General features: G+C 42.5%; 1 long non-coding RNA gene across 11 annotated transcripts in view; it reads right to left on the bottom strand.

Annotated features, from left to right (window-relative positions):
- LOC148136020 (uncharacterized) overlaps positions 1–20,193 on the bottom strand; it is a 37,156-nt gene extending 16,963 nt beyond the window's left edge. For 2 of the 11 annotated variants that reach the window (XR_015754734.1, XR_015754731.1), the window contains exons 1-6: positions 19,934–20,149; positions 18,720–18,853; positions 18,505–18,611; positions 9,162–9,244; positions 5,928–6,014; positions 2,178–2,282 (exon numbers count right to left, since the gene is read on the bottom strand). This is a non-coding gene — a long non-coding RNA (uncharacterized LOC148136020). The other 9 variants (XR_015754727.1, XR_015754726.1, XR_015754730.1 and 6 more) reach the window with 8 other exon arrangements.
- Positions 20,194–21,501: the final 1,308 nt, after the last annotated feature.

Below are 21,501 nucleotides of genomic sequence, written 5' to 3'. Positions count from 1 at the left end.
AGGGATGGTTATGCTGCAGCTGTACAGGGTGCTGGTGAGGCCACACCTGGAGTACTGTGTACAGGTTTGGTCCCCTTACATTAGCAAGGATGTACTGGCACAGGAGGTTCACTAGCTTGGGTTGGGAGTTGAGTGGGTTGGCGTATGTGGAGAGATTGAGAAAACTGGTTCTGTAGTCATTGTAATTTAGAAGAATGGGAGGTTGGAGAGGAAAAAATAAAACTTTGAAGGAAGTAGATAAGATAGAAGCAGGGAGGTTATTTCCACTGGGGACGGGTGAAACTAGAGCATAACCTCAAAATAAGGGGAGCAGATTTAGGACTGAGTTCAGGCGGAGCTTCTTCAGGTAAAGGGTTGTGAATCTGTGGAATTCCCTGCCGAGTGCAGCACTTGATGTTATCAACTTGAACGCCTTGAAGGCAAAATGTAGATTTGTGAACAGGAAAAGAATTAAGGGTTATGGTGAGAGAGCAGGAATGTGGAGCTGAGGCCATGAAAAGATCAGCCCTGATCTTGTGGATGGCAGAGCAGGCTTGAGGGGCCAGATGGCTTACTCCTGCTCTTATTCCTTATGTTCATATGTTCCCACTTTCCAGCCATCCCTTTCCCTGGGAATAACCTCCCGCAAACAAATTTTGAAAGTGCTTGCCTTGTGCTGTCAAAATTGCCCTTTGTCTAATTTAGAACCTTAACTTTTAGATCTGGTCTATTATTTTCTGTAACTATTTTAAAACTAGTAGAATTATCAGAGAATCCCGACAGTGTGGAATAAGACCATTCATCTCATCACATCGACACTGACCCTCAGAGCCGCCTAACCTCCCCCCGCAAAGTTGCATTTCCCAGGGCCACCCTGCACATCCCTGAAAACTGTGGGCAATTCAGCCTGGATAATCCACCCAACCTGCACATCCCTGAACACTATGGGCAATTCAGCCTGGATAATTCACCCAACCTGCACATCCCTGAACACTGTGGCAATTCAGCCAGGATAATCGAACCTACCCAGCATATCTTTGCACTGTGGGAGGAAACCAGAGCACCCAGATGAAACCCACGCAGACAACCCCAATAAGGAGATCATCCATTCCTTATTTCCCAGTTCCACCCAAATAACTTCACTGGACGTACTCCCAGGAATGTCCTCCCTAAGCACAACCATAATGCTGTCCCTAATCAAAAATGCCACTCCCCCTCCTCTTGTCCTCCTTTCTATTCTTCCTATAGCATCTATACCCGGAAACATTAAGCTGCCAGTCCTTTCTATAACACCCATGATATCCCAGTGCCATGTTCAAAACCATACCCTGAGCTCATTTGCCTTCCCTGTCAGGCCTCTTGCATTGAAATAAGTGCAGTGTAACTGCTAAATCCCACCTTGTTCTGTGCCTTGCCCTTGTCTGCAATGACTATTTGCCTTCTGAACTGTACCAGCCTCAGAGATACCTCTTTTCTCACTATCTATTTGCGATCACACCTACTCCTCGCTGGTTTACTGCCTCCAGAGTAGCATTAACAAATCTCCCTGCCTCGATATTAGACACCTTCCAATTCAGGTACAATCCATCCTTCTTACGCAGGTCAACTCTACTCCAGAGTTGATCACAATGATCCAAAAATGTGAATACTTTTCCCCTGCACCAGCTCCTTAGCCACTCATCCAACACCTCCTCCTCCTCTGTAATATGGACTTTTTTTCAAGATGTCACCATTTATATCCCCATATTCTATATCTCCCATGTACTTCTTCACAGTAAAACCTGATGCAAAATACTTGTTTCCTATCTCGCCCATCACCTGCAGCTCCACATAATGGCTGCCTTGCTGATCTTTGAGGGTCTCTATTTTCTCCCTAGTTAGCCTTTTGTTCTTCATGTATTTATAAAAGCCATTTGGATTATCCTTAACCCTATCTTCCAAAGCTATCTCGCGTCCCCTTTTTTGCCTCCTGATTTCCCTCTTAATTATACTCCTACTGCCTTTATACTCAAAGTAGTTTTGGATTGGAATAAATGCAAAATATTACATCTTGATAAAACAAACGAAGGCAGGACTTACACTCAATACAAGTAAGGCGTTAAGTAGTGATATGGAACAAAGAGACCGAGGGCTTCATGTCTTTGAAGTTCGTGTTACATGTAGACAGGGTGGTTAAGAAGGTGTTCAAGCACACTTACCTTCATTGTTCACACCTTTGAGTATAGGAATTGGGATGTTATGTTGAGGTTGTACAGGATGTTGGAGAGGCCTCTTCTGAAATTCTAAACCCAGTTCTGGTTGTGCTGTTATAGGAAGGATATCATTAAATCGGAGCAGGTTCAGAAGAGATTTACTGGAATGTTAATGGGAATGGAGGGATTGTGTTATCAGGAAAGGGTGGGACTTTTTTCACTAGAGTTTAGGAGGTTGAGGGGTGACCTTATTAAAAGGTTTATGCAATCGTGAAGAGTGTAGATAAAGGTGAATGGCCGGGAGAGAGGGGAATTCAAAATTCGGGTGCATTCATTTTGAGAAGAGATGAGAAAGATTTGAGAAAAGACATTAGGGTTTTTTTAAAAAAAAATACACGTGTGGAATGAACTTCCAGAGGAAGTGATAGTTGTCAATACAATTACAATATTTAAAAGACATTCAGATAAGTGCATAAATAGGAAACATTTGATGGATGTGGACTAAACGGAGGCAGGTACAATTAGTTCAGTTTGGAATTATGGTTGGCATGGACTGGTTAGACCACAGGGCCTGTTTCCTTGCTGTATAACATTAGGACTCTAATTATCACTGTCTCCAAATTCCTCGATCCTCACAACTCTCCCGATCACTGTCCCCTCATCCAGCCTCACAACTCTTCCTTATTTATATAATTCCTCTCCAGCCACAGAACGCTCCCTATCTCTAATCTCCTCCAGTTTCTCAAATCTCTGCTACATGTGCCTTTCTTTAATTCCCGCCTTAAGGATACTCTCGTTCACTCCGATTGGTTGGAAGATAAACTGGTACTGCCTCGTGTACAAGTCCAACCCTCTGCCTCCTATTGGCCTGCGCTGACATCAATCACCTGAGGCCCATTGTGAGGTGAGTGGTGGTATCCTCCCTCTCTGCCCTGGGATGAGCTTCATCATTCACAGTGAATGGGGCAGTATCACAGAGCATGGGGCTGGGGGCTATTCAGCCCATTGGGGCTATACTCTCTCCCTCAGGAGATGCTGCAAATCTGTCCCAACTCCCCTCCCATTTGCCCATAGCCCTCAAACCTTTGCTTAAAAAGTAAAGTTCCAAATCTGTTTATGAATAACTGCTGAATCTGTGTCCAGCTGCCAGACTGTTCCAGCTGCTCAGAATTTACTGAATTAAATAATGTTCACATATTCACCCTGCATTAGTTGCCAATTACTTGAAAATAGTTACTAAAGTTGTGACGTTGTTAACAATTCCTCTCTCTCTCTGCAAATTAAATACCTTGGAAACAAATCTGCACCTGGTCGAAATCATTGCTTCACATTCTCAGCTCCAAGGACAATTATCTGTGCTTCTGCTAGCTCTCCACAAAAGAGGAACACATCTTATTTTCATTTATTAGTGTCAGATGTACAGCACAGAAACAGACCTTTGGTCCAATTGGTCCATGCCAACTAGGAATCCTAAACTAATGGGAGTCCCGTTTGCCAGCTATTGGTCCGTATCATTCGAAACCCTTCCTATTCATGTACCCAATCGGATGCCTTTTAAATGCTGTAATTCTATCAGCCTCCACTACTTCATCTGGCAGCTCATTCCACACAGCTCAGCTTGAACACGTGGCCCCTTCGACCCCTTTTAATTTTTTGCCCTCTCAACTTAAGCCCATGTGCTCTTGTTTTGGACCCATCTAACCTGGGGGGAAAAGACTCTGGCTGTTCACCATATCCATGCCCCTCGTGATTTTATAAATCTCCGTAAAATCACCTCTCAGTCTTTGACTCTCCAGGGAAATTAATCCCACCCTATTCAGCCTCTCCCTTTAGCTCAAATCCTCCAACCCTGGCAAAATTGTTGTAAATCTTGTCTGAACTCTTTCAAGATTCACAACACCCTTCCCAAAACAGGGAATTTTGAACTTAAAACAGAATTCCTGAATGGCTTAATCAATGTCCTGTCCAGCCACAATATGACGTCCCAGCTTCTGTATTCAATGCATTGACCAAAAAATGTAAGTGTACCAAACGCCACCTTCACTAGCCTTCCTACCTGCAACACCACTTTCAAGGAACAATGAAACTGCACATCATGGTTTCTTTGTTCAGCAACACTCCCCAGGATTTTACCATTAAGTGCATACGTCCTGCCCTGATTTGCATTTCCAAAATACAACAGCTCACATTTATCTAAATTGAATTCCATCTGCCATTCCTTGCTCCATTGGCCCATCTGATCAAGATCCTGTTGTATTCTGAACTAACCTTCTTCACTGTCCACTACACCTCCAATTTTGGTGTCTTCTGTAAACCTACTGACCATACCTCATATTCACATCCAAGTCATTTATTTAAGGACCCATATCCATTCCTGCAGCACACTGCTGCTCACAGGCCTCCAGTCCACAAATCAACCCTCCATCACCACCCTCCCTTCAAGCCAGTTTTGTATCCAAATGTCTGGTTCTCCCAACATTCAATGTTATCTAACCTTGCTAACCAGTCTGCTCAGTGTCCATATAGACAACGTCCACAGTCTGCCTTCAAAAAAGCTCAATCAAGTTAGAGAGAGAGAATTTCCCACACACAAAGCCACGTTGACTTCACTAATCATTCCTCGTCTTTACATGCAAATACATGTAAATCCTATCCCTCAGAATCCCTTCCAACAACTTGCCTGCCACAGACGTCAGGATGACTGTTCTCTTGCTCCCTGGCCTTTCCTTACTACTTTTTTAAATAATGGCACACATCTTCCAACACCTCACCTGTCATAAACGATGATATAAATATCTCAGGGAGGGGCACTGCTATCACTTTCCTAGCTTTCCACAAGTTTGTGGGATACACCTTGCTACGATTTAAGACATCCAGTACCACCTCCTCTGTAATATGGACACTTTTCAAGTTATCACTATTTATTTCTCCAAACTCTCTAGAACAGAATAGCATAGTATATCTCCCACCTCCTGTTGTTCCATAGATGGCCTTGTTGATCTTTAAGGTGTCCTATTCTCTGCCTGGTTATTATTTTATCCTTAATGTATTTGAAAAATCTCTTTGGATTCTCCTTAAACTATTTCCTAGAGATATGTCATGTCCCCTTTTTGCTCTCCTGATTACCCTCGAGTATATTCAGTAAAAACGTGATCCTGTACTCTCAATTCCTCTGCTTCTGCCATATCTGCTCCCAAGAGAAGCAATTCCACTCCAGGGCATCGCAGAAAAGTTTCCTACTTCAAGCACCACATCTCCCTTCCACGTGATCAACAATGCCCTTCAATGCATATCCTCCACTTCCTGCACCTTCGCCTTTACATCAGCCCTCCAACCACAAGAAGAATATAATCCACCGGTCCTCACTTGCCACCCCACATATCACCAGATAAAGCGACTTATCCGCTACCTACAGTCAGACCCCACCACCAGGAATACATTTCCCTCCCCAGCCCTTTCTATGTTCCGCAGAGACCATGGGAATTTTGGTGCTGATGTGCTGTCCTACGGATACCTCAGTCACTCACACTGCCAAATGGCCTAGTGATATTTTCGCTAATCGGATAATCCAGATACCCAGATAACGTTCTGGGGCCCTGGGTGTGAATCCTACCACGGCAGATGGTGGAATGTGAATTCGATAAAAATTTGGAATTAGGAATCGATGAAAGACTATGAATCCATTGTCGATTGTTGCGAAAAAAACCCCCATCAGATTCACTAATATCCTTCAGGGAAGGAATCTGCCATCCTTACCAGGTCTGACCTACATGCGACTCCAGACCCACGGCAATGTGGCTGACTCTTTACTGCCCTTTGGGCCCAGCCAGTGACACCCTCATCCTGTGAATGAAAAAAAAAGGTCAAGTCTTGTATACAACCATACTATTCTTACAGATAAGTGATGTCTTCGTAAATTTGCTTCTCAATTCCCTGCTGACTATTGGGGAAGGGGTGAGGAGGGGTCAATAGTACAATCCCAGTAAGGAGATCATCCCTTTCTTATTTCTCAGTTCCACCTGTGTAACTTGCCTCGATGTACTCCCAGGAATACCCTCTTGAAGCCCAGCTGTAATGTTATCCCTAATCAAAAATACCACTCCCCCTGCTCTGTTGCCCCCTTTCTATCTTTGCTATAGCATCTATACACTGGAACATTAAGCTGCTAGTCCTATCCACCATTAAGTCATGCCTCTGTAATTGCTATTATATCCCAGTGCCATGTTCAAAACTATGCCCTGAGCTCATCTGCCTGACCTATCGGGCCTCCTGCATTGAAATAAATGCAGTGTAACTGCTCAGTCCTATCTCGTTCTCTGCCATGCCTTTGCCTGCCTTGACTGTTTGACATCTGAACTGTACCAGCCTCAGACTTAGCTCTTTCCTCACTTTCTCTTTCGGTTTCCCCACATTCCTTCACTGGTTTAATGCCTCATGAATAGCACTAGCATCTCTTCCTTTCCAGTGCAGGTACAATCCATCCTTCTGATGAAGGTCAATTCTACCCCACAAGAGATTCAAATGATCCAATAATGTGAAATCTTTTATTCCTATGTCATTGATACCATTGAAAAACAGCCTCTCCTCAAAATGATTATTCTCCCCTTTAAGAATATTCTGCTCCCTCTCTGAGACATCCTTATACAAAAATTACACATTCGAATAATAAACCTTACACTCATCAGGTCATCATAAAAGGATTACATGACACTTTGAAGGTTTGGGGAGACCTTTTGAGAGAATGCGATGATTCAAAGGAGAATTCTTAAGCAGCAAATGGGATTGATCTGAAACACAATATTCACACACACAATGCGAATATCCAGATCCTGAAAGACTGAGTAATTCAGAGTTTAGCAGAATATTTACTGAGATTACCATCTGAATGTCAACCTGTAATACAAGTTTATAAAATCTGTCACTATCAGTTCAAGTTAGAAACTCACACCATCCCCTCCTCCTGGCGCAGGATTACTGTACATATTACCCTTGAGGACATCAGCAGTCAACTCAGGGGGAAATCTGAGGGTTTCTAGGAGATTCCAACTGGAGATCTCATGTGACTGAACAAAGCAGTTCTTTGACACTTTGGAGAAAATGATCCAAGCGTCAGTGAGATATGGGGAACAAGAATTACTTTCTTTTCTTTCATTCCGTGCCGCCGCTCTGCCTCATCAATAAGACATGGGTGTGAAAGACTAATGCCTAACGATGGGCAAGTTGTCTCCATCCTGACCAATGGGTAGGAAGATCCTGTCAATCACTCCAAAGCGTATCCCTAAAAAGATAGCAACTCTGTCTGCTTCCCACTGTTTAGTGCTCCCAGTAAATGTTTGGAAGAATGGGAAGGGGGGATATCTCCTAGAAAAGGCTTAACTGTAAAGGTCTAAGAGGATTATGAAAAGAGAGAGATGCTCAGGAGAAGGGGGCAACAAGTTGTCAGACGGAGTGTAACGTGGGAAAACGGGAAGTTGCTCATTTTGGAGGAGATAATAAAAGAACAAAGTACTATCTAAATGGTGGAAACTGTAAAAAGCTGCACAACAAAGGGTCCAGGCGTAATTGTTCAAGAAACACAGAAAGCTACCACACAGTTACAACAGGGAATCAGGAAGGGGAATGGAATGTTTTGTTTCAAAGGTTTTCAGTATGAGAGTTTGGAGTAAATACCTGAGAGTAACATGTGGAAGTACTGGTAAGACCACCATATCTGCAGTAATGAGAGCAGTTTTGGTCCTTTAGATAAGGAAATGTGTCACTTTATTGGAGGCATTTCAGGGAAGATTCAATGAGATGATCCCTGGTTTGGAGGGATTATCTTTTAAATAAAGGCTGAAAAGGTTGGGACTCTACTCACTGGATTTTGGAGAAAGAGAGGTGATCTCATTGAGACAGATGGGATTCTTAAGGGGTTTGACAGGATAAATACAGAGAGGATGTGTCTGAGAATAAATACTGAGAGGAGAGTATGAAACCAGATTCTGAGTCACGGAATCAAGGGATCTGTTTTGGATTCAAGTTTAAGGCGACACAGACGCGGGTAAGGGGTTTCAGTGGCAATGGAGCTGGGGTGAGGTGGAGAAAAGCAACATTTAAGAGATTGGAATTCCTGGTGTTGTGATTGTGTGGATGTCTGATCAGAAGGTCACCTTGGGGTCAGATATAACAGCAATATTGTGAAGAGTGTTGTTCTGCCTCAGAGAGTTCCCAGTTGGAGGGAGGGGCTCAGCAGAAAGGTAAAGGTAAGGCAATGGGTTTAACCATGACAATGTTTCATTGGAGGAAACTGCAGCTAATCGAGTAGTGGGAATGTGAGAAGCAGTTTGATAACTGAGTAACAGTGGAGTAATGGAGAGGGATGATGGGGAGGGAGAGCTGGGCATCGTTAGTGTACATGTCAAACCTAACACAGTGTTTTTGGATGATATCACCTCCTGGCACTATGTACGTGAGATACAGGAGAGACCAAGGATAGATCGTTGAGGGACACCAAATGCAAAGAATTCAGAAAGGAAAGGGAGAGTGGAGATGGAGCAGGATTTTCCAACAACGGTGAGGTCAAATATTAATTTTTCACAGAATGGGAGAGAAGGACATAACTAGAAAAGACCAACAGACAGAACAAGGAACAATATCTATGAATTGGCGAGGGGGAGTGATGAGGCGGCAGCGGAGGAGAGAGAGTTGGAAAGTGAGTTTAGCGAGATTAGGGTAAAGGGTCAAGGTGAGCTCTGATAAGGCTTGACAAGAGACTGGAGAAAGATGTAGGTTTAGGACAAAAACCAGGAACACCATGTGAGACAGTTTGGCTCAGTGGGCTAGTGGGAGGGAGGGAAGCAGCAGATCGGATTATCTCAGTCTTCGTGACAGAGAAACTCCATGTGCTCCTCACTCGTTGTTGGAGGGGAGGATGGAGGAGACAGGATGGTGGACAGTGTTTCACAAAGAAACAAAACCATGGTTAGTGATATTTAAAAAGGGTGAACAAACCTGATGTATTTAGTTTTTATCCAGAATATTAAAAAAAAAGACTGAAGTCCTGGTTCGAATCCCATCTTGGCAGATGGTGGAATCTGAATTCAAGAAAAAAAAGTATTAGGAATCTCCTGATCTCCATGAAACCATTGTCAATGGCGAGACAAATCCTGCCAACCTGACAGCGGCCCAGCCAGCTACTCACTGTATTAATCACTCCAAAGTCTCAACAAAGGAATGAAACTGGATGGACCAGTTGGCAAGTAACAAGGCACCAGAAATTACAACCACAGAATCAGCCCTCTCAATGGTGCAACGTCCCACTCACAAACATATGGTTTTTGGTGCCAAAATGTGGAGAGCTGTCTCACAGACCAATCAAGGAAGAGCCTGACATACTCATACTCACAGAATCATCCCTTACAAACAATGACCAGACACCACCATCACCATCCCTATATATCGAGAGTGTGATGCTGGAAAAGCAAAACAGTCAGGCAGTATCCGAGCAGCAGGAGAATCGTCGTTTCGAGCCTAAGCCCTTCATCAGCCTGACCTGCTGTGCTTTTCCTGCACCAGACTCTTGACTCTGATCTCCAGCATCTGCAGTCTTCACTTTCTCCTGAAATCTCTGGATATGTCCTGCCCCACCAGCAGGACAGACCAGGCAGAGGTGGTGGCACAGTGGCGTACAGACAGGGAGGATTTGCCCTGGGAGTATACAGCATTGGCTCCGGAGACCAGGAAGTCTCATGGCTCCTGCTGATGACCACGTACCGTCCTCCCTTGGCTGATGGATCAGTTCTCCTTCATGTTGAATAACATTTGGAGGAAGCACTGAGGAAGTAAAATGGTGTCAAACGTACTCTGGGTACAGGATTTCAAGGTCCACAATCGAGACCAGTTCTGCAACAGAATTACTGACTGAGCTGGCCAGGTCCTAAAGGACATAGCTGCTCAACTGAGTCTGCAGCAGGTGGTGAGGGAACCAACAAGAGTGTAAAACATACTTGATCTCATTGTTATGAATTGAGCAGCGGAGATACATCTGGCCATGACAGTATCAGTAAGAGCGATCATCACACATTCCTTTCGGAGACAAAATCTTGCCTCAAAGTTGAGAAAAACCTCCACAGTGTTGAGTGGCATTATCACAGTTCTAAATGGGACAGACTTCGAAGAGATGTAGGATCTCAAACTGGGTATCTCTGAGGCACTGTGGGACATCAACAGCAGCAGAACTGTACTCCAGCACAATCTGTAATCTCATGGGTTTGTAAATCCTGCTCTCACCCATCACAATGGACAGGAAAGGAGGGCATGCCATGAGCAGCACCAGACATACCTTAAAATGAAGTACAAACCTGGTGAAGCTATCAAACAGAACTCCCTGCATATCAAACAGCATCAGCAGCAAGCAACACAGCTAAGTGATCCTACATCCAATGGAACAGATCGGAGCTCTGCAGTTTTGCCACACCCAGTTGTGAACGGTGATGGACAATTAAACAACTCACTGGAGGAAGTATCACAGAAATCCCCACCCTTACTGATGGAGGGGCCTCACATACTCATGCACCAGATAAGATGACAGCATTTGCAGCAATCTTCAGCCAGAAGTGGAAAGTGGGATGCTCCATCTCAGCCTTCTCCAGTGGTTTCTAACATCATAGATGTGAGTTTTAAGCCAGATCGATTCAGTTTGAACAACATCAAGAAATGGTTAAGTAGTGCAAAGGCTACGGGCCCTGCCAACATTCTGGCAATAATACTGATGGCTTGTGCTCCAGAACTTGCCACTCACCAAGCCACGTACCGGTCCAGCACTGGCATCTACTGACAATGTGGAACATTGCCCAGGGATGTTCAACACAAGGCAATCCAACCCAGGCAATTTCCCTCGATCAGTCCACACTCGATCAGCAGTAAAGTGATGGAAGATGTCATCAACAGGGCTACCAAGCAGCAGCTGTTCAGCAACAGCCAGCTCAGCAACACTCATTTTAGGCTCCATCAGGGCCACTCAGCTCTCGATTGTGTTACCGCCCTGATTCACAATCTGGCAACCAGCTGATTCCCAGAGGTGAGGTGAGTGTGATAACTCAGTCCCACGCCAAGACCACTATTTCTAGCTGATTCCACCCTTGTCTCAGCTCATACTTTCATTTTCCAAACTCACTCAGGGCCAGCTTCCCACGTTCAACCTCCCTGTAATCTCAAGAAAGTCTAAATCTCTGCTTGTTGATTCATCAAAAGGCTCCTAACTAAAATGAACAGCATGCAGCCATAGAGATGTACAGCAAATAAACAGACCCTTCGGTCCAACCCGTCCATGCCGACCAGATACCCCAACCCAATCTAGTCTCACCTGCCAGCACCTGGCCAATATCCCTCAATTTAAAATTCTCACACTTGATTTAATTCCTGGCTGTGATCATCCCTAGCTCCCTGCACCACACACACTTTGAGACCTCGACAACCCATTTTCTTCGAGACTCCCAACCATTTGTTAATGCATTACTTCACCTGTGTGGCTGTTTCTACAGTTGCTGAAGCAGCATGGTCTTAATCAGTGCCATCTGAACCAGTACATAACACCACTTTTTCACTCCTTTTCACAACATCTGAGATCTTTAGCACATTGTATCACTCTCTTCTTTGGAGACAAAAAAGCATGAAATGGAGCCTCAAGGAATTGGAGCAGGAGGAGGGCATTCATCGCCTTCAGCTTGTTCCCCCATTCTATCAGATCATGGCTTGATCAACCCAGACCTCAACACCTCTTTTATGCTTGATCCACATAGCACTCAACTGCTCAATATTTCAAAAATCTATCTGCCCTCTTTTAAAATAATTTGAGATAGAATCCCAGATTCCCTACTATGTGGAAACAGGCCCTTCAGCCCAACAAGCCAGAACAACCCTCCGAAGAGTAACCCAACCATTTCCCTCCCACATTTAACTTTCACAATTGTTTGGGCGGGAAAATTCTAGCCATTCACTGAGAGAAAACATTATTTACTTTTTCTCAAATGAATGTTCCCTTATGTAATGTCCCCTGGTTTGAGACTTCACTGGTGCTAGAAGATCTAGTCAACAGCTACTCTGTCAAGCTCCTCAGAATCCTGTTTCCATAAGATCAACCCTGCTTATCTGTTCTTGATAGGTCAACCCTTTTGTCCTCAAAGCAGCTAAGTAATCTTTTTTGAATGGTCTCCGATGTTACTTTATCCTTTATTAAATATGGGAGCTAACATTGTATACAGTACTCCAAGTGAGGACTCAGCAACAGCCAGTGTGGTTAACCAATCCTCAGTCCATGCTAATACATTACCCCGATATCATGAGCTCCTAAATTGTTCAATTACCTTTTATGTAGCGCCTTATCATTTACATTTTTAAAATCCAAATACAGAACATCATTGGATTGCCCTTTATCAGCCCTGATTGTTATCTCCTCGATGAACTGTCGTAAATTTGTCAAATATAGTTTCTCTTTCACAAAACCCAGTCTACCATGTTTAATGATAAGCTTTTCTAAATGTCCTGCAATTTCTTTCTTTAATATTCGACTCTGTAGGTTCTTTCAGTAGATTTGCTAAGTATGATTCATCTCTCTTAAATCCATGCGGACTCTGTCCAATCCCGTCACTGTTCAGTAAGAAACTTCACTGTACTTCAGTATATTTATTAAATGTATCTGTGTTTATTTTTAAAAATTGATTACTTATAAATGCTGGACACATGCAATATCAATGGATTAGTGACTCTGAATTTGGGTTATAATTTTTTTTTTGTTAATTCCTTTTCGTACTGTGTTATGCAGACAGCACCAAGTGATCACTCTTAATTGTGAGTAACTTTGAAAATAATATATTTTAAAAATGATATCCCAAAATGCTGCCTCATTATTGTGCAAGGAGGATTTTGCATTCAATAGTTTGCCGATAAAATTGAACAGATGTTTGCTGCAATTTGGCCAGACTGCAGGTTACACCAAAGTGGCAACTCTGCTCTCAAATTCTTACTTGACACTGCCCAAGGCGATACTGATGGGACTTCACTTTGCGATTCTTGTTCACCAGCATTATTTCCAGGTTTAATCGTATAATCATTCTAGAGCTTATAATTTTAGACAACTTCCCAGTTAGGTACATATGTAAATATCATACTGAAATGTTGCACTGAATGGTACCAAATCTGAAATTAATCTCTAATCTGATAGTAACTTGTTCTGACCCTTCTACAAATGCATTGGCATCAGTCTATGCCAGTTATTTTTCTGAAGCCTAAGATTCCTGATAAAGGGCTTATGCCCGAAACATCAACTCTCCTGCTTCTCGGATGCTGCCTGACTTGCTGTGCTTTTCCAGCATGACACTTTTCGACTCTGATGTCCAGCTTCTTTGGTCATCACTTTCTCCTTTGATCAACAAAAAATATTCTTGGTTTAATCTTCTCAAAGTGCAATAGGAACCAATTCATGAAATTCAGATATCTCACATTTACCTTAACGATGCGAAGGCTAAGACATTACTAAATTATTGTCAGTAATTGAAACCGTGCTGACAAACTTGTGCAGTATCAGTGCCTCACGTTTAGAGTGTTCCCAGATATCGCGCAGCTGCAGTATTTTGTTTTGCACTCAGCTATATGTTGTTCTCACTTGTTTCTTTGTGAAAGTTTACAAAACTAACCTGGATGAATGAACTTATGATTTCTTTAACCAATGTTGGGAGAAAAAAATGTCAGTATTTCAAGTGCTGAAAAAGTAAAATAAACTGATAATCAGTAGAAAGGGTTTAAGATGGATATGGAACAAATGCTGGCAAATGGGATTAGATTGATTTTGGATATCTGGTCAGCATGGGCAAGTTGGACTGAAGGGTCTGATTTTGTGTTGTACAACTGTGACTTCATTCTCTCAATTATTCAAGAAGTTGAATACTTCGAGGAGGAAAAGGAGAATTTATGCAGAGAGTGCACTTGAAACGATGATTGAGGTTTATCAAACTCACATTGTTTCATGACCTTTTCCTCTGGGTTCTTCAATGAACAAACTTGTTTTATTATCTGAATAACTATGTATCATGTGATTTGTTTCGCACAAAATATTTCGTTAGGATCTAGTGAACTATTAAGAAGTGTTCATGTTTAAAATTTAGGCAGTGTGATTATTAAGCAAGAAAATGTTGGCGTTTTTCTCCCACTGAATCATTGCTCTATAAAAGGTAACAATCTTTTTATCTGTTCTGGGCACTGAATATATGGAAGTCAATTCTGAAGGAAAAAATCCTCGTCGGTAATGTTCCCACATATGTGGAGTAATTGCTTCTGGTCACTCTTCAGGTTATAGAGGCTCGGAAAGAAATGAGTTGGCCAAAGTTAGCAAAATCATGTGGATGGACTGTGCTCATTGGGGAAACTTGCAGGTTCTGTAGAAGGAACACGTGTTTCAGAGTGTATGCAATAAACCTGAACATTGTTATTTTTTTCCACAGAGCTTGGGACCCGACTGGAGCAGTAATGAAGCTCGTATTGTTTTTTTTTAATTTCCGAGCTTGCCAAATTATTCTTGGTAAATGCAGGTGACTTTATCAAAGCGCATTTCACACTCCGCAGCCAGGAATGTGATCCCAATTCTGTCAGTCCATCCATTCCCATGGATAACAGGTATTTTAGATGTGTGCACTCCATTTAACTATTTGAATTGTATACTTCAGTGGTTACATCCTCTTGGATTCATAATTTCAAATTACTCAGTGATTTTTTTGTCCCCCCTGAATTTGCCAAGCACTGGGCAGTTCTGGAATATTCCAAATATTTACAATAGATGCATTCACACTATTGAAGGCAACCTGGCAGATTTGAATACCATTCAGGTAGTCAACAACAATACATAAGTAACTTTATGAATTGTTTACTGTACACCAACAACACAAGCCAAGTATTAGTGAAACCACAGATTATTTTCCATGGATTCCCAAATATAAACAGTGCATTTCAGATATGCTTACTATCACCATCTGGGAGCAGTCTCCCAAAGTGCTCCCAGAATTTAGAAAGCACATAAACTGCCCTCCAAAGCTAAATCTGCTGTCACAGGCTTCACTCTTATTGCATACAATGACATTTATTGTCCAGTTCTTTGATGTGACAAATGATTTTACAAACAATTTATAAAATACTTTAAATCCTGAAGAAATGTGATGTCAGCCCTTTGGAGAAGTGAATGGAAAGTGTGATGTTTGCTTGACCTTTGGCTCTAGGTATCAGACTGAACTGAACCTTTAGCAAGATGTGGGATGTTTCCCACACACTTTGTTTAAAAAAGCAAAGATTATGCTCTGAGATTTAAATGTTCAATCAGGTTTAATCCAATCCTTCCAAAAATTGAGTTTCACTTCAGCTGCTTTAAAGAGACATGCTCTTGGCTTTCAATTTTATGACATGTGATCATTCTTTGCTAAAGGTGGCTGTGTGCAACACTGCAGGATGTTGTGCTGAAGTGCCTCATTGGGTGGATGAGCTTTATTACTGGTGTAACTTAGCTAATTTTGAGATGGAATACTTTTTGGAGTTAAATCTTGTTTTTAAACTGAGACGTGTTTGTGTAACTCAAGTGTGGAAACTATGCTCATGTTTGCAATGAACCTTTCACTTTTGGAGATCAGTATTTTTCCGATCTGTTTGTAAATAAAGTTCAATATAGAAAGCACAATGCTGGAGAACCACAGGTCCTGCAGCATCTCTGAGGGGAATAAAGCATTGTAAGTTCCAAGTCTCATGACTATTTGTCCGTTCAGACGAAGAGTCACCAAAATTGAAATATGACATTATTTTTCTCTTCACCGATGCCCTCAGAACTTCTGAGTTTCTCCAGCACTTTGTTTCTGGGGTTCAGATCTCCAGCACCTGCAGTTTATTGTTTTGTTATCGATCCTATGATTTGACTTGGGGAGTGAGAGGCAGCAACTGTGATCAACTAGAATAAAACTCCCCAACCATGAAAAAAAGACACATAGTTCTTTATACTTTGCAAAACATGACTGTAAATAAGAAATGCAATTAAGCTAAGTGCAAGATGATATACCACCTGCCTTGTCTCAAACCTGCTACTCACCTTTGAGGACTAATCTGTCAGAATTGCGTTTGCTCGCTTCCTTTGAGATCACAGTCCACAAATGGCCCAGTTCCAATTCGTGGGCCGGGCCCAGTTACCACATTGCAGTGGGGTGGGGAGCTTTGTGTCAACCTGAAGTTTTTGTTAATAACAACATTGCAGGTTGAAGTTGACGGTTTTGACGAATATTGCGTCATCAAACTTGGAGGAAATCCTTCCGAATGTATTGATTAACTGGACTGATCCTGTTTACATGCAGCCCTGTTAGTAGTGCTGTAATATTCTCAGTTAATAATCACACAACATCAGGTTATAGTCCAACAGGTTTAATTGAAAGCACACTGGCTTTCGGAGCGCCGCTCCTTCATCAGGTGATTGTGGAGGGCACAATTCTAAGGCACAGAATTTATAGCAAAAATTTAGTGTGATGTAACTGAAATTATCCCATTGAAAAATACCTTGATTGTCTTTTGAGTCTTTCATCTGTTCAAATACCATGGTAGTTTCACTTCTTTCATGTGTAAATCACAAAACCTTTTTTGAAAAATTGTATTCCTGTCAGTGGCCCATCAAATTACTCATTGTGCAGTGATTAATACAGTCTCAACAAAAGAATGAAACTGGATGGACCACATTACATCTACCAATGCACTGGAAAATACAACAACACAATCAGCCCTCTTGACACTGCAACTTCTGTCTCACTGTGTGCCAACAACAGCAGAACTGTACTCCAGCCCAATCTGAAATCTCATGGCCTGGTATATCCCCCATTCAACTATTAACCTCAAGCCAGGGGATCAACCCTGATTCAATGCAGAGTTCCGCAGGGCATGCCAGGAGCAATACCAGGCATACCTAAAAATGTGGTGCCAACCTGGTGAAGCTACCCAACCTACATGCCAAACTGCGCAAGCAACACCAAATAGAACTATGTGATCCAACAACCAATGGATCAGATCTGAGCTCTGCAGTTCTGCCGCAACTAGTCAGGAATGATGATGGGCAATTCAACAACTCACTGCAGGAAGCATCACAGATATCCCCACCCTTACTGATGGAGGGGTCTCACACATCCATGCAACAGACAAGACAACAGCATTTGCAGCAATCTTCAGCCAGCAGTGCCAAGTGGATGAGCCTTCTATATTGGTCCCTGACATCACAGATGTGAATCAACTTGGTTGAAAACTTATTTCAAATCAGATCAAGAAATGGAGAAGTAGTGTAAAGGCTGTCGGCCCTACCAACATTGTGGCAATAATACTGATGGCTGTGCTCCAGAAATTGCTGCCCACCAAAACAAGTCCATCACTAGCACCTACTGACATTGTGGAACATTTCCCAGGGATGTTCAACACAAAAACGCAGGACAGAGCCAACCCAGCTAATTTCCCTCCATCAGTTGACACTCGCTCAGCAGTGAACTGATGGAAGGTGTCATCAACAGTGCTGTAACGCAGCTGCTCAGCAATAACCTTCTGTGATACCCAGTTTGGGTTCTGCCAGGGCCACTCAGTTCCTGATCTTATTACAGACTCAATTCACAAGCTGACAAACAGCTGAATTCCAGAGGTGAGGTGAGGGTGATAGCCCAGTCCCACTCCATGACCACTATTTCGACTTCAGTGATCTCACCTGACCTCACCACAGTCGCAACTCATTTACTGAAACTCTCATTCATTCATTTTGTTAACTCTAGATTTCATTATCTAAACCCACCCCTGGCCAGAATCCCACAAGCACCCTCCCTATAGTCTTCAGAATATTGAAAACTCTAACGCCCAAGTGCTCACTTGTACCAGAACATGCTGATCCATCAAAAGGCTCCCATTTATAAGCAACAACAATTTACTTTCACACCCTTGACTTAATTCCTGGCTGTAATCATTCCTATCTCCATGCACCAGATACCCTTTCACATCTCAATAACTCATTTTAGTTTAGACTCCCAATGATATGTTTATTTTTGAGTTCAGCTGTGTGACTGTTTCTATCGATTCCAAGGCAGCATGGTCTGGAATTCCCACCCTCTAAGATCTGCTTTCTTCCTTTAAGGCATTCCTGAAAAATTGCTTATTTGGCAATGGTTTTGGTCACTGGACATAATATTCTCGAGCTGTGCCCTTATGTCAAAAGTTCTCAATATTTTTGTGAAATTAAAAACATGTTGATTTGTACAGATATCTTCTACTTTGCACTATCGCTGAGTGAATAATCTGTAATGACTCTTACCCAACCACGTTGTGGGAGCGCCTTCACCATTCAAACTGCAGCTGTACAAGGAAGTCAAACATCACCCTCTCCACAGGCAACAGGACTTTGGCAATGATCACTGGTATCTGTGGAAGGACAAATACACATGATGTTTCAGGGAGTGCAATAGGAATGAAAGGGAATGAAAATGGTGCAGAATTTGACTGTCAGAAATGGAAGAAAAATTCACTCACTTTTGGAAAAAAGAATTCTTGACTGTCAACGATATTGTGGAAAAATAACCTGATAATGGAGCAGCATACGGTCAGGAGTCGGGCAGCAGTGGACAATCCATTTACAAAAAGGTCTGTGAACGTAGTAGTAAAATCTAAACATGGCAAAAATACATGTGAGACTGAGGAAGCTAGATAACGACCAAGTGGACATCAAGGAGCCCAGAGGTGAATCAGAGCAGTGTTCACTTTTATGATCCCACAGTCAGAGATGTCTAGCACAAAAACAGACTCTTCAACCCATCTTTGCAAACCAGATATTCTAACCTAAACTATTCCTATTTGCCAGCACTTGACCGACATTCCTCTGAACCCTTCCTATTCAAATGCCTTTTAAATGTTACAATTTTCGTTGCCCTTTAGGCTCCTTTTGAAGTTTCCCCTCTCACCCTAAACCTATATCCTCTAGTTCAGGGCTCCACCATCCCAGGGTAAACACCTTGTCTATTTACGCTATCCATGCCCCTCACGATTTTATAAACCTCTTCAACATCACACTCAGCCTATGACACTCCAGGGAAAATGGCCCCAGCCTATTATGCCTCTCCCTGTAACTCAAATCCTCGAACCCTGGCAACATCCTTAAAAAAAAAATCAATTCTCAAACCTTCCATGTTTCAGTGCCTCTTTCTGATAAGAGGGAGACCAAAATTGCACACAATATTCCAAAAGTGGCCTAACCAATGTCCTGTACAGCTCCTTTACTCAATGCTCTCACCAAAGAAGGGAAGAATCCCAATCAATTTCTTCATTGTTCTATCTACCTGTGACTCTACTTTCAGGGAACTATGAACATGCACTACAAGGTCTCTTTGTTCAGCAAGACTCTCCAAGACCTTACAATTCAGTGTGAGTCCTGCTCTGATTTACTTTGCTAAAATGCAGCACCTCACATTTATCTAAATTAAACCCTATCTGCCACTCCGCAGCCCATTGGCCCATCTGATCATTATCCCATTGTATTCCGAGACAACCTTTATCACTGTCCACAATACCTCCAATTTTGGTGTCATCTGCAAACTTACGAACCGTACCGGCTCTATTCACATCCAAATCATTTAAATGGATGAAGAAACAAATCCAGAAAAAAAAAACATCCATTTCTCTGGGATTGAATGTGCTCTGTGTAAATCCTGCCCTATGTCTCTCTACCAGGGAGGGCTGCACATACATACCTCTGAACTTTGCCCCCGACAAAGCTGGCGGCCGCGCTCGTGTCCAGTGAATCTTTATCCCGAATAAAGGGGGCGGCAATCACACGATGAGGCTATTTTCCCGTTTACTGCAAAAACGGGACTGTAAGTTTCAAATTTGTATTTTCCGATGTGAACCAAATATTTATAAAATCTCTCAGCTCATACCAACACCATTTCCCTGCTGTTTATTTCTTTCCTTACCAACAGTTCTACATCCACACGTCCCGCACATCCGCGCCCACCGTGAGGATAATCACGTGGTATAGTCTAGTCCCGTCCCTCATTTACTCTGATTGGTCGGAGGACCAATTGCCCCGCCAGGTCCTCCAGCTCTGCCCCTGCCTTTCCATTGGTCTTCCGCTGACATCAATCACCGGGGCCCATTGTTGCTTGGAGCATGCGCACTGCTTCGTGGCTTTTGTTGCTGTTTATCAGTTACAAGAGTGAGACACAAAGTTAAAAATCGCACAACCACCTGATGTAGAAGCTGCAAAGTGAGTTCTTCCAAATAAACCTGTTGGACTATAACCTGGTGTTCTGTGAATTTTAATTTTGTCCATCCTATCCAACACCAGCACCTGCAAGTCAACAACAAAATATAACAACAAAAGAACTAGGAACAGCAGAAGGCTGTCCCACCCTGCCATTCATTAAGATCATGGACGCAGAACCATTTACCAATGTTCTCACCATATCTCTTAATTAATTAGTTATTTCTTTAAAAAAAGTTACCTTAGCTTTAAAAACGTTGACTGAACTAGCATCAACTACTTCCCTGGGCAATGAATTCCATAGACATCAAGAAGTTCCTTCTCAATTCAGTCCTAAATTTGCTGCCTCTAATCTTGAGGTGATGCCCTTGTTGTCCTGGCTTCATCTGCCAGTGGAAACATTCTCTCTTCTTCTATTTTATCCATTCCATTCATTGTTTTATATGTTTCCCATTCTTCTGATTTCCAATGAATATAATCCCGATCTACTCAGTCTCTGTTAAGCCAACCCCCTCAACTCCGGAATCAACCTAGTTAACCTCTTCTGCACCCTCTCTAGTGCCGATACATCCTTGAGCAAGCAAGGAGACAGAAATGACATGCAGTACTCCAGGTGTGGCCTCACCAGCACCCAATATAGCTGGAATACAACCTCTGCAATGAAGGCCAAAATTCCATTTGCTTTCTGAATTGATTGTTGTTAATGGTGACCAACCTTCATGCAGAAGGTTACTCAGGTGCCCCTGCATAGCAAATGTTGCAATTCTTAAAAATTCAAGTAATAATCTCTTTTTTAATGTTACTCCAACCAAACAGTAGGACTTTACATTTATGAACATTCTATTCCAAATGTCAGACCATTGCCCACTCACTCAATGAATTTATGTTCCTCTGCAAAGTTTCACAGTCCTCCACACACTTTGTTCTGCTACTCATCTTAGTGTCATATGCAAACTTTGACACCCTACATGTAGTTGCCAACTCCAAATCATCTGTATCAATTCTAAATAATCACAGTCCCAACCCTGAGGCACACTATTAGTCACTGATTGCCAG

The sequence above is a fragment of the Chiloscyllium plagiosum genome, unplaced genomic scaffold (genome assembly GCF_037043375.1).
Source record: "Chiloscyllium plagiosum isolate Xiang-an unplaced genomic scaffold, Cpla_swu_hap1 HiC_scaffold_47, whole genome shotgun sequence".
Lineage (NCBI taxonomy): Eukaryota > Metazoa > Chordata > Chondrichthyes > Orectolobiformes > Hemiscylliidae > Chiloscyllium > Chiloscyllium plagiosum.
Note: the sequence above shows the minus strand (reverse complement) of the source record. Positions and strands in the feature narration are given on the sequence as shown.